Here is a 12,226-nt window from a genome sequence, read left to right on the forward strand (position 1 = left end):
GTCATACAGTATACTCTATCTCAGAAGACAACCTAGCATTGTTCCCAGGATCATGAAATCATCCATCTCCATTCAACATAAAAATGTACCAGAGTTCTATGTTAAAGTAACTCCTATATCCCTGTGGATATCCCTGTGCACCTGTTGTCCCTCTCCTCCTATAACAACACAACGAAAGACGCATTCAGCATTGCCCTGAAAAAGCCCTTCCTTTCAAACCTTGGGAACTTATCATTTTTCTTATGACAAGATAACTGGTGGGGAAAACTCAATAGGGACTTTGAAGTGACGTCATTCGCTGTCCCCTATCTAATCGAGCCTCTGGATAGAACCCGGTCCCAGCTCCATTATGATTAGTGGATTGAAGAGCTGGGAAAGATCCTGCGACCCAGAACTCCTTTATATTAGTCACATTCCAAACAGTGTTTATGTAGGATTGGCAGATCAGAAGAGATCAGTACTGGAATGGGTAGTGTGTTTGTGAGTGTTTTAAAGTTTAAAGTTTTATTAGTGGTATGTACAGGATACACATGGTATATACCGTCCAATGAAATGCTTACTTGCAGGTTCGTTGTCGAAAATGTAAATACAGTAATAAAATATAAGAATATGAACATAAAGTAAATGGCTCAATAGAATAAACATTTTAGCATAAGTATAATACAGGAAGGCACAATTTATAGTCCAATATTTACACGTGTTTTGGGGAAGAGAGGGGGTGGGGGGCAAATGTTTAAATTGTGGAGTATTTAGCAATCATAATAAGTCTGGTAGCAGCAGTTGTGGTGTGTGTGTGTGTGTGTGTGTGTGTGTGTGTGTGTGTGTGTGTGTGTGTGTGTGTGTGTGCGTTTGCGTGTGCGTGCGTGTGTGTGTGCGTTTGCGTGTGCGTGCGTGCGTGCGTGTGTGTGTGGGCGGGTGTGTGTGTGTGTGTGTGTGTGTGTGTGTGTGTGTGTGACTGCGCGTGTGTGTGGGTGACTGTGCGTGTCAAATCAAATCAAATCAAATTTATTTATATAAGCCCTTCGTACATCAGCTGATATCTCAAAGTGCTGTACAGAAACCCAGCCTAAAACCCCAAACAGCAAGCAATGCAGGTGTAGAAGCACGGTGGCTAGGAAAAACTCCCTAGAAAGGCCAAAACCTAGGAAGAAACCTAGAGAGGAACCAGGCTATGTGGGGTGGCCAGTCCTCTTCTGGCTGTGCCGGGTGGAGATTATAACAGAACATGGCCAAGATGTTCAAATGTTCATAAATGACCAGCATGGTCGAATAATAATAAGGCAGAACAGTTGAAACTGGAGCAGCAGCACAGTCAGGTGGAAGTTGAAACTGGAGCAGCAGCATGGCCAGGTGGACTGGGGACAGCAAGGAGTCATCATGTCAGGTAGTCCTGGGGCATGGTCCTAGGGCTCAGGTCAGTTGAAACTGGAACAGCAGCATGGCCAGGTGGACTGGGGACAGCAAGGAGTCATCATGTCAGGTAGTCCTGGAGCTCAGGTCCTAGGGCTCAGGTCCTCCGAGAGAGAGAAAGAAAGAGAGAAGGAGAGAATTAGAGAACGCACACTTAGATTCACACAGGACACCGAATAGACATGTGTGTGTATGTGTGCGCGCGCGGGCGTGCGTGTGTGTGTGTGTGTGTGTTCGCAAACGTGTTGAGAATCAGAACAGGTGGTCAGTCAAGTTCAAGTGTTCAGCAGTCTGATGTCCTGTAGATAGAAATTGTCTCTGAGCCTGTTGTCACAGACCTCATTCTCTGATACTGTCTGCCCGACAGTAAGGATATAGACAGTTCGTGCCTGGGATGTGGGTCCTTGACGATGCTGCTGGCCTTCCCAGGCACCGTTTCGAGTAGATGTACTGGGCCATCTTCACCCTCCGCTGGAGGGCCTTGCGGTCATGGATGGAGCAATTTCCATACCAGGCCGTGATGCAACCGGTCAGGATGCTCTCTATGGTGCAGCAGTAGTATTTGGATATGTCCCAGGGTGGCATGCCGGATTTCTTCAGCCGCCTCAGGAGGTAGAAGCTCTGTTGCGACCTCTTGACAAGAGTGATATTGTTGTTGGTCCATGTCAAGTCCTGGGTAATGTGGACGCTGAGGAACTTAAAACTGCTGACTCTCTCCACTGCAGTCCCGTTGATGTGGATTAGGGCATGTTCCCTCTAGCTTCCTGAAGTCAACAATCAACTTCTTTGTTTTGCTGATGTTGAGGGAAAGGTGGTTGTACTGGCACCACAATGCCAGTTCACTTACCTCCTCGCTATACAATGACTCGCCGTTGTTGGTTATCAGGCCTACAAGTTTGGTGTCTTCAGCAAACTTGATGATGGAGTTGGTGTCGTGCAAAGCCACGCAGTGGGTGAACAGGGAGTACAGCAGAGGACTGAGGACACACCTCTGGGAGGCCCCTGTGTTAAGAGTCAGTGTGGAGGAGATGTTGTTGCCAATTCTCGCAGCCTGTGTGCGTGCGTGTGTGCATGCGTGCTTTTGTTAGAACCAGCGGGCTCTTTGAACGATGGCTGGAATGTCTGACTTAGGGCTGTTTCACAATAAAGAATGGAAAGGGACAGAAAGGAGGAAAGGAGGGATCAAGAGAGAATGATTGAAAGAGGGATGTAGAGGAGAAGGCAAGACTGAGAGGCATCAGAGCTTGTCCAACCACATCAACTCAGGATAATCCCAGTCTTTCATGAGTATGTGTTTGTGATGTGTGTGTGTCCATGTCTGTATGCATGCCCAGTATGGTTGTCCTGTTGCACGCAGAGCTTTCTCAGAATTGAATCATGTTGTGTGTGTCCGTCCCGCTGGGTTCCCTATGCCTGGGGTTCCCAAACCTTTACTGCACATGACCATAAAATGACAATTGAAAATACTGGGGACCCCACTTTGAAAAATGATACCCCCTAGTGTGTTCATATTCACAAAATGGTAGGTCCTGCAGGCTGCCCCTACACAGATGACATGAACGCTCATTCTAATAGTGTAATAGCTCTTTAATTGACACTAAAAAGTTGTTTTCTATTCCCATTTTAAATGAGATAACAGTTCCTAATTTTTTTGATAAGATTACAGATTTTCTCATGGGACCCCATTTCAATTTCAGGGGACCTGGGGTCCTGACCGTAAGTGTGGGAATCACAGCCCTAAGCCCTGCATGTGAAACAGGAAGGCCACACATCCAGGTCATTAGAGGTCACTCATTCATTCTCTTTTACCCTCTCTCTCTCTCTCTCTCTCATTTGTTGTTTCTTTTACTATAGTTATTGCTCTAGGACGCAGAGTCTGTGTATGTGTGGGTAGGGACATGTCCCGACTGTGGACTCAATTTTCATCCAAACACATCATAGCCATATTTATATTATCTTGTCTCAGCTCAGTGTGCTTTGAACATTTAACAGCATAATAGACATACATAAGGTATACCAAATACAGATACAAGCACATATTAAACGGTTTGGTTAAAGGTTCAAAAACACCTTTTATTTATTTAACTAGGCAAGTCAGTAAAGAACAAATTCTTATTCACAATGACGGTCTACCAGGCAACAGTGTGTTAACTGCCTTGTACAGGGGTAGAACGACAGATTTTTACCTTGTCAGTCTCAGGGATTCGATCCAGCAACCTTTCGGTTACTGGCCCAGCGCTCTAACCACTCGGCTACCTGCTGCCCCTACTTGGTTCTCTTCACCATACCCTTTCAGTGTTCTAAAACCCAGGGTATGTTGATGTGTACTGCTCTACGTTGTTCTTTCTGATTTCCCCCTGTTCTGCTCCCCCAGTGTCTGACCCCAGTGGGAGGTGGTCACCCCTGACCTTTGATTGACAGCTGTGAATTACCACTGTTCATCCCAGATGATCATCTTATTACCATAACATTATCATACTATCACCATATTGATTTATACACTGTTTCTTGGCACAGGTCAGGGTGAATGGACTCAGAATATAAACACGTGTGCACAGACAAAGAAACAAAAACACATCCACGGCTGCTTACATGTGTTTTTGGAAAGGGGTAAATTGTGCAGTATTTAGCAACAATAATAAGAGTCTGGTAGCAGTGTGTGTGTGTGTGTGTGTGTGTGTGTGTGTGTGTGTGTGTGTGTGTGTGTGTGTGTTTTGTGCATTCGTGCATTTGTGTGTGTGGTCCAAGCACAAGCTCCAAGGGCATCCCTCATCCAAGGACATCCGACAGGGAAGCTGAGAGCCAAGTCTGCCCCCAAAAATGGAACAGGGAAAAAGTAAGGAACTTGTCTCTGGGCCCAAAAATTGGTTAAAGAAAATTGTGATAAATAAAAAAGTATACCAGTTTAATTTAAGGACCAGAAAATGTACAGCTGTGCCATATAGATTGCGAAATAGTTGGGAAGAGATTTGTGACGTACCAATTCCATGGCACATGGTTTATGAACTGATATGCAAAATGACTCCAGATTCAAAACCTTATTATTAAAAATTCTAAATTATTTTACAAAATTCTAGCAAAAAATAGAATGTTATATATATGGGGGATACAACCTTCCCAGCTCTGCAAATTTTGCTGCGAAGAGACAGAATCATTAGATAATTTGTTTTGGTATTGTCCATATGTAGCTTGTTTTTGGTCTCAAGTCCAGAAACTGCTGAAGAATTGCAACATTTACCTGGAGACAGCACTACTGGGCGATCTGAAAAGTCATAGTCAATCAATCAATAATATAATAATACTTATAGCAAAATGTTATCTTTCATTTACAATCTGTAGAAACTATGAGAAACGAAAGGTTCAGAACTTTTGTGAAACATCACAGAACAGTTGAAAAATATATGGCAAATAGAAATCCAATATGGATGATGTTAATAGATAGATGGAGCTGAAGAGTGGGACTAATAACAACAAGATAACTAATGTAAAATATACTGTGTCCGTAAAATGTATATAGGATCAGAAGTTTTGTGAAACAGCACAGCTAAAAATTATATGGCAAATAGAAATTAAACAGGATGGTCTTCAAAAATATGGATATGGAGTAGAGAGGGTCATAGAATCACAGTCTGCCACACTGGACTTCTGCATTTTAACATGTGGATAGACAACGAGATCTTACAGTTTTACCAATTTGACTTCAGATTCCAACGTTTCTCCAAACTTCAAATTTAGATTGTTGTGTTAAGGATAGGGTTAGGGTTCCAAAAGAAACAACTTGATGGTTAAGTTTAGGCTTTCATTCTGAATGGTTAAGGTCAGGGTTAAGGTCAGGGTTAAGGAAAGGGTTAAGGAAAGGTTTAAGGTCAGGGTTAAGGTCAGGGTTAAGGTCAGGGTTAAGGTAAGGGTTAAGGAAAGGGTTAAGGTCAGGGTTAAGGTCAGGGTTAAGGAAAGGGTTAAGGTCAAGGTAAGGGTTAAGGTAAGAGTTAAGGTCAGGGTTAAGGTCAGGGTTAAGGTCAGGGTTAAGGTAAGGGTTAAGGAAAGGGTTAAGGTTAAGGTCAGGGTTAAGGAAAGGGTTAAGGTCAAGGTAAGGGTTAAGGTAAGAGTTAAGGTAAGGGTTAAGGTCAGGGTTAAGGTCAGGGTTAAGGAAAGGGTTAAGGTCAAGGTAAGGGTTAAGGTAAGAGTTAAGGTAAGGGTTAAGGTCAGGGTTAAGGTCAGGGTTAAGGTCAAGGTCAAGGTAAGGGTTAAGGTCAGGGTTAAGGAAAGGGTTAAGGTCAAGGTCAAGGTAAGGGTTAAGGTAAGGGTTAAGGTCAGGGTTAAAGGAAGGGGTTAAGGTCAGGGTTAAGGTCAGGGTTAAGGTAAGGGTTAAGGTCAAGGTCAAGGTAAGGGTTAAGGTCAGGGTTAAGGAAAGGGTTAAGGTCAAGGTCAGGGTCAGGGTCAAGGTCAGGGTTAACGTAAGGGATAAGGTAAAAACTAAAATGTGTGCCAAGCACTGGAATTGAACACCCTCGGCTCACCCTCGGAAACTCGCGGCTTACTTCCATCCTGTCCACAACTCCCTAGCAAACCCAAGCCTACTTGATGGTAATAGCGCTCACCGTTGCCCCTAGTGGCCGTTTTTTAAAGTCATCTCCCAACGTCCTGGGTAGTTGGACAGAAGTCAAATTTCCCATTGGATCTTGAGCAACGTGGCTGGGATAGCATAATGTCAGTGTGTTTGTGTGTGTTCCTGTCTCTCTCATGCATCTCTATTTGTGTGTGTGTGTGTGTGTGTGTGTGTGTGTGTGTGTGTGTGTGTGTGTGTGTGTGTGTGTGTGTGTGTGTGTGTGTGTGTGTGTGTGTGTGTGTGTGTGTGTGTGTGTGTGTTTATTTGTGTGTGTGTGTGTGTGTTTGTGTGCGTGCGTGTGTGTGTGCGTGTGCACGTGCTTGGCAGTAGGACACAGGGTGCCTGTCTGCTGTTTCAGTAGCCAGTGTTCCTGGCGTCAGGGCTCAGAATAGCCTGGCAGGGATGTCTAAATTATGGATTAGGTCGCTGAGCACTGTGCTGGTACAGGCAATCAATCTGTGTGTGTGTGTGTGTGCATGTGCTTGTGTCTGTCTGTCCGTGTGTGTGTGTGTGTCTCCTGGATTCCTAGAGTGTGTCAGTGCTGTACTGTATGCTTGGCAGTGTGTGTAAAATGTTGCGGAGTCCCTCTGGTTTTATTTAGCCTTGATGCTCTCCTCGGCTCCCTCTTTTAACAGAACACAAAGACAGGAATTACTTTCACCTCCAACCAGCTCTCACAGTCTCATGTCAGAATTAGACATTCATCAATGTTTCTAAAACGTAAGATTTCAAGGTGCTTAAGGTTAAGTTTAGGCACTAACTCCGAATGGTTAAGGTAATCGTTAAGGTTTGGGATAGTTGAATCAAAAATATTAAAAACTATCGCTGGGATTCGAACAAGAATCGAACTCAAAAGCAGCAGAAAAGGTCAAATAAGGTCACCAAAAATTACATGACTGGCCCTTTTGAACCAGAGGCAGGTGCTTACGTCCATCCCCATCCACAACATCCCAGCAAAACCAGAACCGTAACAGTGCTCACTGTTGCCCTGCCGGTTGCTGCCTCATGCCACCATTCTGTCAGAGCCCATTGTCGTCTCACACACACACTCGTGCAGACACACAAACACACAGACACACCTTGCATCCGTCCCTGTTGGCGGTGATATATAGACTGTCCAGAACAGGATATGGAAATGATATGTCTTTAAAGATTTCAATCTAAATGGGGCGTCCCCCTGCCTACCACAGTTTCATTTCCTCTGCCTCCGTTCTAATGGGACTGGAAGGAAACTGGCACACTGAGAGGGAGCAGAGAGGGAATCAGCTCAATGGTTATGTCTCATTCAGAATGATGGATCGGGGTTGGATGGCCTATTTCTCTGCAGCTGATATGGAGGTTTGCTACAGCCAGATCATGATGAGAATATGATTCTGTATGATGTATAGATTTTCCTCCAGGTCTTTCAGAAAGCCATTGATATCTGAGATAAGATGAGTTGTTTTGGTCTTCCCTATTCTCCACCATTACCCCACTGCTTGTCATTACACACAACTCAGCATGTTTCTGGGTCCTACTCACCCTGACCATATCTACTGGACTGGACTGTGCTCTATGATGTCTGCCTATTGCTTTCTCTAGGATTGCTAATAATTCACCCCTCTCCTTCTGCCAGGTGATCCAACATCTGCGTGGGTGTGGAGGAAACGCGGGTGCTGACCTGGGGGAGGGGCGGGCCGACTGGAGGACCCAACGGGACACCAACGGAACACTACGAAACCCGGACAGTACGCTGGCCTGGGCCAATAGGAGGTCCTCTCCATAGTGGGAGAATGGCCGATCGACCACCCCTCTCCTCTCCTCACACATCCTCTCCTGTCTACACCCTGCCTCCTGCCCCTCCCTCCTGCCCAGGTCTGCCACCCCATTGGGCAAAGGATAGGTCCATCAGAGAGTGAGACAATGCATAAGATAAGACAATCCAACCGACAAGAGCATTTAAAAGAAAGGAGGGAGAAATGGAATAGAGCAGCAATCACAATCCATGTCCCTCCTTCCTCTCTCTCTCTGTCTCTCTCAGTCTCTCTCTCTGTCTCTCTGTCTCTCAGTCTCTCTCTCTCTCTCTGTCTCTCAGTCTCTCAGTCTCTCAGTCTCTCTCTCTCTCTCTCTCTCTCTCTCTCTCGCTCTCTAAACCTGATAGTAGGAGGGGGCTTGGCGTGACAGAGCAGGGATTGCAGAAGTTCTGTGAACAGGGACTCTCCTCCAGCTCAGAACCCAGAGAGGGAGCCTCGTCATTGGGCTAGATCTGTGCCTATGTGCAGAACAGAGCATGTGTATACCCCCCTGTACATATCCTCTGTTGAATCTCACTGGTCTGGTGTTCAGAACAGTCACCATATCTAGGACCAGGACGTTTTCCAGATCATGTGATCTGAGTAGGTAAAACTCCTGTCTAGTCCTCTGAACTCCTTCAGGTATCAGCTACCGCTTTAGCCTCGCACAGGCAACTAGGTGCTTCAGGTGCTTCTGTAACCCTGGCAACAATAGATCAGAGGTCAAGGAAACCCCAAGGTGCACTTCTTTCACCCCCTGCTAGCCACCAGCCTTTCGCTTTAGCACAAAACTATATGGAAGAGCCACAACAAACACCATACTGAGTGCAGATATGTACTGCCCCCACTGGCCCAGTGATGGATACTAATCCCAGAAAACACGATGGGGATAGTAGCTAGTTCATGTAGAAAGAACGCCATTGGTCAGATTGTATCAATGTTCTGTAAGGTTTTTACTGGCCTTAGTGCCATATAACAGGAGGCCAGTCAAACTCAGCTACAGATAATGTATTTTACTGATGAGTTAATGTGTAAAGCACACAAACAGACTGAATAGGGAACAGTGTAGATGACCAACACACAACTATCTCTGGCAGTCCCTCAATGTACTTCTTATCTCATAGAAATAAACTGTAGTTTCTTCATATTAGTACTTTATTCATATTATTTTCCCATTAGTGGCACCTGAATCATTTGATGTGTTACATCTTATGTAAAACAATGTTAGGAGTCTACAAGTTTCTGTAGAATTCAAGGCTGCAACTCAAGCACAACTGAGTTCTCAAGTAAAGCTACCCTCAACCTCCTCATTCCCCCACCCTGTCTCCTCATTACCCTCCCAACCTCAATAATATCCCATCACCGCCTTCAGGATGCTGTAGGGGTTAGAGGGCGTTGCCAGGGTAACCTCCCTGTAAATAATGGCTGACATTTAATGTGGTTTTGACTAGATGAGCTACAGCATATGTCAGAATAGACTTTTCATAGCAGGTTAGAAGAATGTACGCAGCAGGTTAGGAGAATTAGGTTGTTAGGAAAAGGGTTAGGGTTAGCTAAAATGCTGTATCCCATCTAGCCATGACCATTTAATGTCCAAATGTTTTATTTACTATAGCAGAAGAGCACAGAAATGGAAAGATGGAAAGAGAAAATTGTCTATATGGAAGATAGTTTCATGCAATGACTGAGGCAAAGAGCAGAGGTTTATTTTATAATGTGAATACCTTTTTTTGCCATATGATTGCCTATTGATATGAAACTTCTTTATACTGCATTTATCTTGTGTGCTTGTTTGTTTCCCTGTGACTCCATTGTAAAACTGTTCCAGTGGAGAAAGACTGATGTTTCCATCATTTATTTGTCTGATTGTTGTTAGGATGTTAAATTGCACAATATTGATGTGTGGAGTGGTGTCCACATCATAAAAAAAGTAGCTAAAAAATTGCCTTTAACCACTGATATAGGATCAAATATTTTCAACATCCCCCTAATGGTTATGGTTAGGATTGAGAGAATGGTAATCTGATCCTAGATCTGTGGTAAGGGGCAGCACCTAACACTGGCCAAGGTAAATTGGATGGGTGTGTCTTTGCAAGCCATTTGATCATAGAAGATTGATGTGACTGTAAAACCCAGGAAGTAGCTCTGTTGTGTGTGTGTGTGTGTGTGTGTGTGTGTGTGTGTGTGTGTGTGTGTGTGTGTGTGTGTGTGTGTGTGTGTGTGTGTGTGTGTGTGTGTGTGTGTGTGTGTGTGTGTGTGTGTGTGTGTGTGTGTGTGTGTGTGATAAGAAACACTCAATTTTAAACAGTAATGAAGCTAGACAACATCAGTCACAGATTAGGAGTGAGCCACTTAACCAGACATGGCCGTGCCTGACCTTTGGTGGGGCAGGTGCTCAAAGCAACCCCACACCCTCCACAAAGATGAACCCTAATTCCACGTTTCTACTGCTCCTGTAGCCAAATTCTAATTTGAGGTTAAAATATAAAATAGGCGGTGATTTTCTGCAAGAGACGGTCCCTTCTCACACATTGTAGGCTAAGAACGATAGAACCACTACTGGGATGAGCTATATGAGCTGATCATCTCTAATGTAGGCTAGATGATTCAGCTATATAATGTAGGCTATGTTGTCAAAACAAGCGAACTAGTCTTTACTTGATTTCAAGTTCTTCTACTGACAGTCAAATTGCAGTTGCCCCCTTTCCTATCCCTGACCATGAGAAAACACATGCTAGCAACTCCAAAGTAACCTACTGCCGATATTCATTTCAAACAAGTTGCAAGTTCGAATCCCTGAGCTGACAAGGTACAAACCTGTTACAAAACAGGCAGTTAACCCACTGTTCCTAGGCCGTCATTGAAAATAAGAATTTGTTCTTAACTGACTTGCCTAGTTAAATAAAGGTACAATTAAAATTAAAAATCTCCATACCTGGCACCTGTGGGTAGCTAGTTCGTGCATGTGACAAAGAGTGGAGGATGGGACATTCATCTTTCTTTTAAGAGTTTATGAAATGATCTAGATTGATAGTCAATTTGTTTCATTTAAAGTTACAAGAGAGAAAAGAAACCAGAATAAATGAATAAAAGTAATTAGTTATAAACCACTAATCAAAAGGGCACTTTTTTCATAGGAGGGCAAAAGGGCAGGTGCTCCAGGTCCACTAGGACTCTATATGGGTACGTCCCTGCAACCTTCTGAACACCCAAGCTCTGCATTTCACTGACTGTGTGAATGTATGGATGGTACTGACAGTTAACATTATGTTTCTGACTGACATCACCAAGAGGTAAAACATATAGTGAAAACAATAGTGGTCCTAAAACGAAACCTTGAGGAACTACTCAAATTTACAGTTGATATGTCAGAGGAAAAACCATCCAGAGAGACAAACTGATATATATTTCCGACAGATAAGATCTAAACCAGGCCAGAACTTGTCCGTGTAAACCAATTTCCAATCTCTCCAAAAGAATGTGGTGATCGATGGTATCAAAAGCAGCACTTAGGCCTAGGAGCATAAGGACAGATGCAGAGCCTCGGTCTGACGCTATTAAAAGGTAATTTACCACCTTCACAACTGCAGGTTCAGTGCTATGATGGGGTCTAAAACCAGACTGAAGCGTTTCGTATACATTGTTTGTCTTCAGGAAGGCAAAGAGTTCCTGTGCAACAGCTTTTTCTAAAACAGTTTTGAGAGGAATGGGAGATTCGATATAGGCCGATAGTTTTAAAAATATTTTCTGGGTCAAGGTTTGACTTTTCAAGAGACGCTTTATTACTGCCACTTTTAGTGAGTTTGGTACACATCCGGTGGAAAAAGAGCCGTTTATTATGTTCAACATAGGAGGCCCAGCACAGGAAGCAGCTCTTTCAGTAGTTTAGTTGGAATAGGGTCCAGTATGCAGCTTGAAGGGTAAGAGGCCATGATTATTTTCATCAATGTGTCAAAAGATATATACTCAAACCTTGAGTGTCTCCCTTGATCCTAGGTCCTGGCAGAGTTGTGCAGACTCAGGACAACTGAGCTTTGGAGGAATACGCAGATTTAAAGAGGAGTCCATAATTTGCTTTCTAATGACCATGATCGTTTCCTCAAAGAAGTTTCCTCTCTTGAGAAATGCTGCTTTTTAGTTAGCTTTGCGACAGTATTAAAAATACATTTTGGATTGTTCTTATTTTCCTCAATTAAGTTGGAAAAAGAGGATGATCGAGCAGCAGTGAAGGCTCTTCGATACTGTACGGTCTTTCCAAGCTAGTCGGAAGACTTCCAGTTTGGTGTAGCGCCATTTCCGTTCCAATTTTCTAGAAGCTTGATTAAGAGGTCAGGTATTTTCTGTATACCAGGGAGCTAGTTTCTTATGAGAAATGTTTTTTGTTTTTGGGGTGCGACTGCATCTAGAGTATTATGCAAGGTTAAATTGAGTTCCTCAG

General features: G+C 43.8%; 1 protein-coding gene across 1 annotated transcript in view; it reads left to right on the forward strand.

Moving 5' to 3' along the window:
• LOC112237601 (unconventional myosin-XVI-like) overlaps positions 1 to 9,626 on the forward strand; it is a 277,352-nt gene extending 267,726 nt beyond the window's left edge. Inside the window, 1 exon segment of the mRNA XM_042319826.1 lies at positions 7,632 to 9,626. The gene's annotated coding sequence lies outside the window, so the exon portion shown is untranslated.
• Positions 9,627 to 12,226: the final 2,600 nt, after the last annotated feature.

This window comes from Oncorhynchus tshawytscha, linkage group LG03 (assembly GCF_018296145.1).
Source record: "Oncorhynchus tshawytscha isolate Ot180627B linkage group LG03, Otsh_v2.0, whole genome shotgun sequence".
In the NCBI taxonomy this organism is placed as follows: Eukaryota; Metazoa; Chordata; class Actinopteri; order Salmoniformes; family Salmonidae; genus Oncorhynchus; species Oncorhynchus tshawytscha.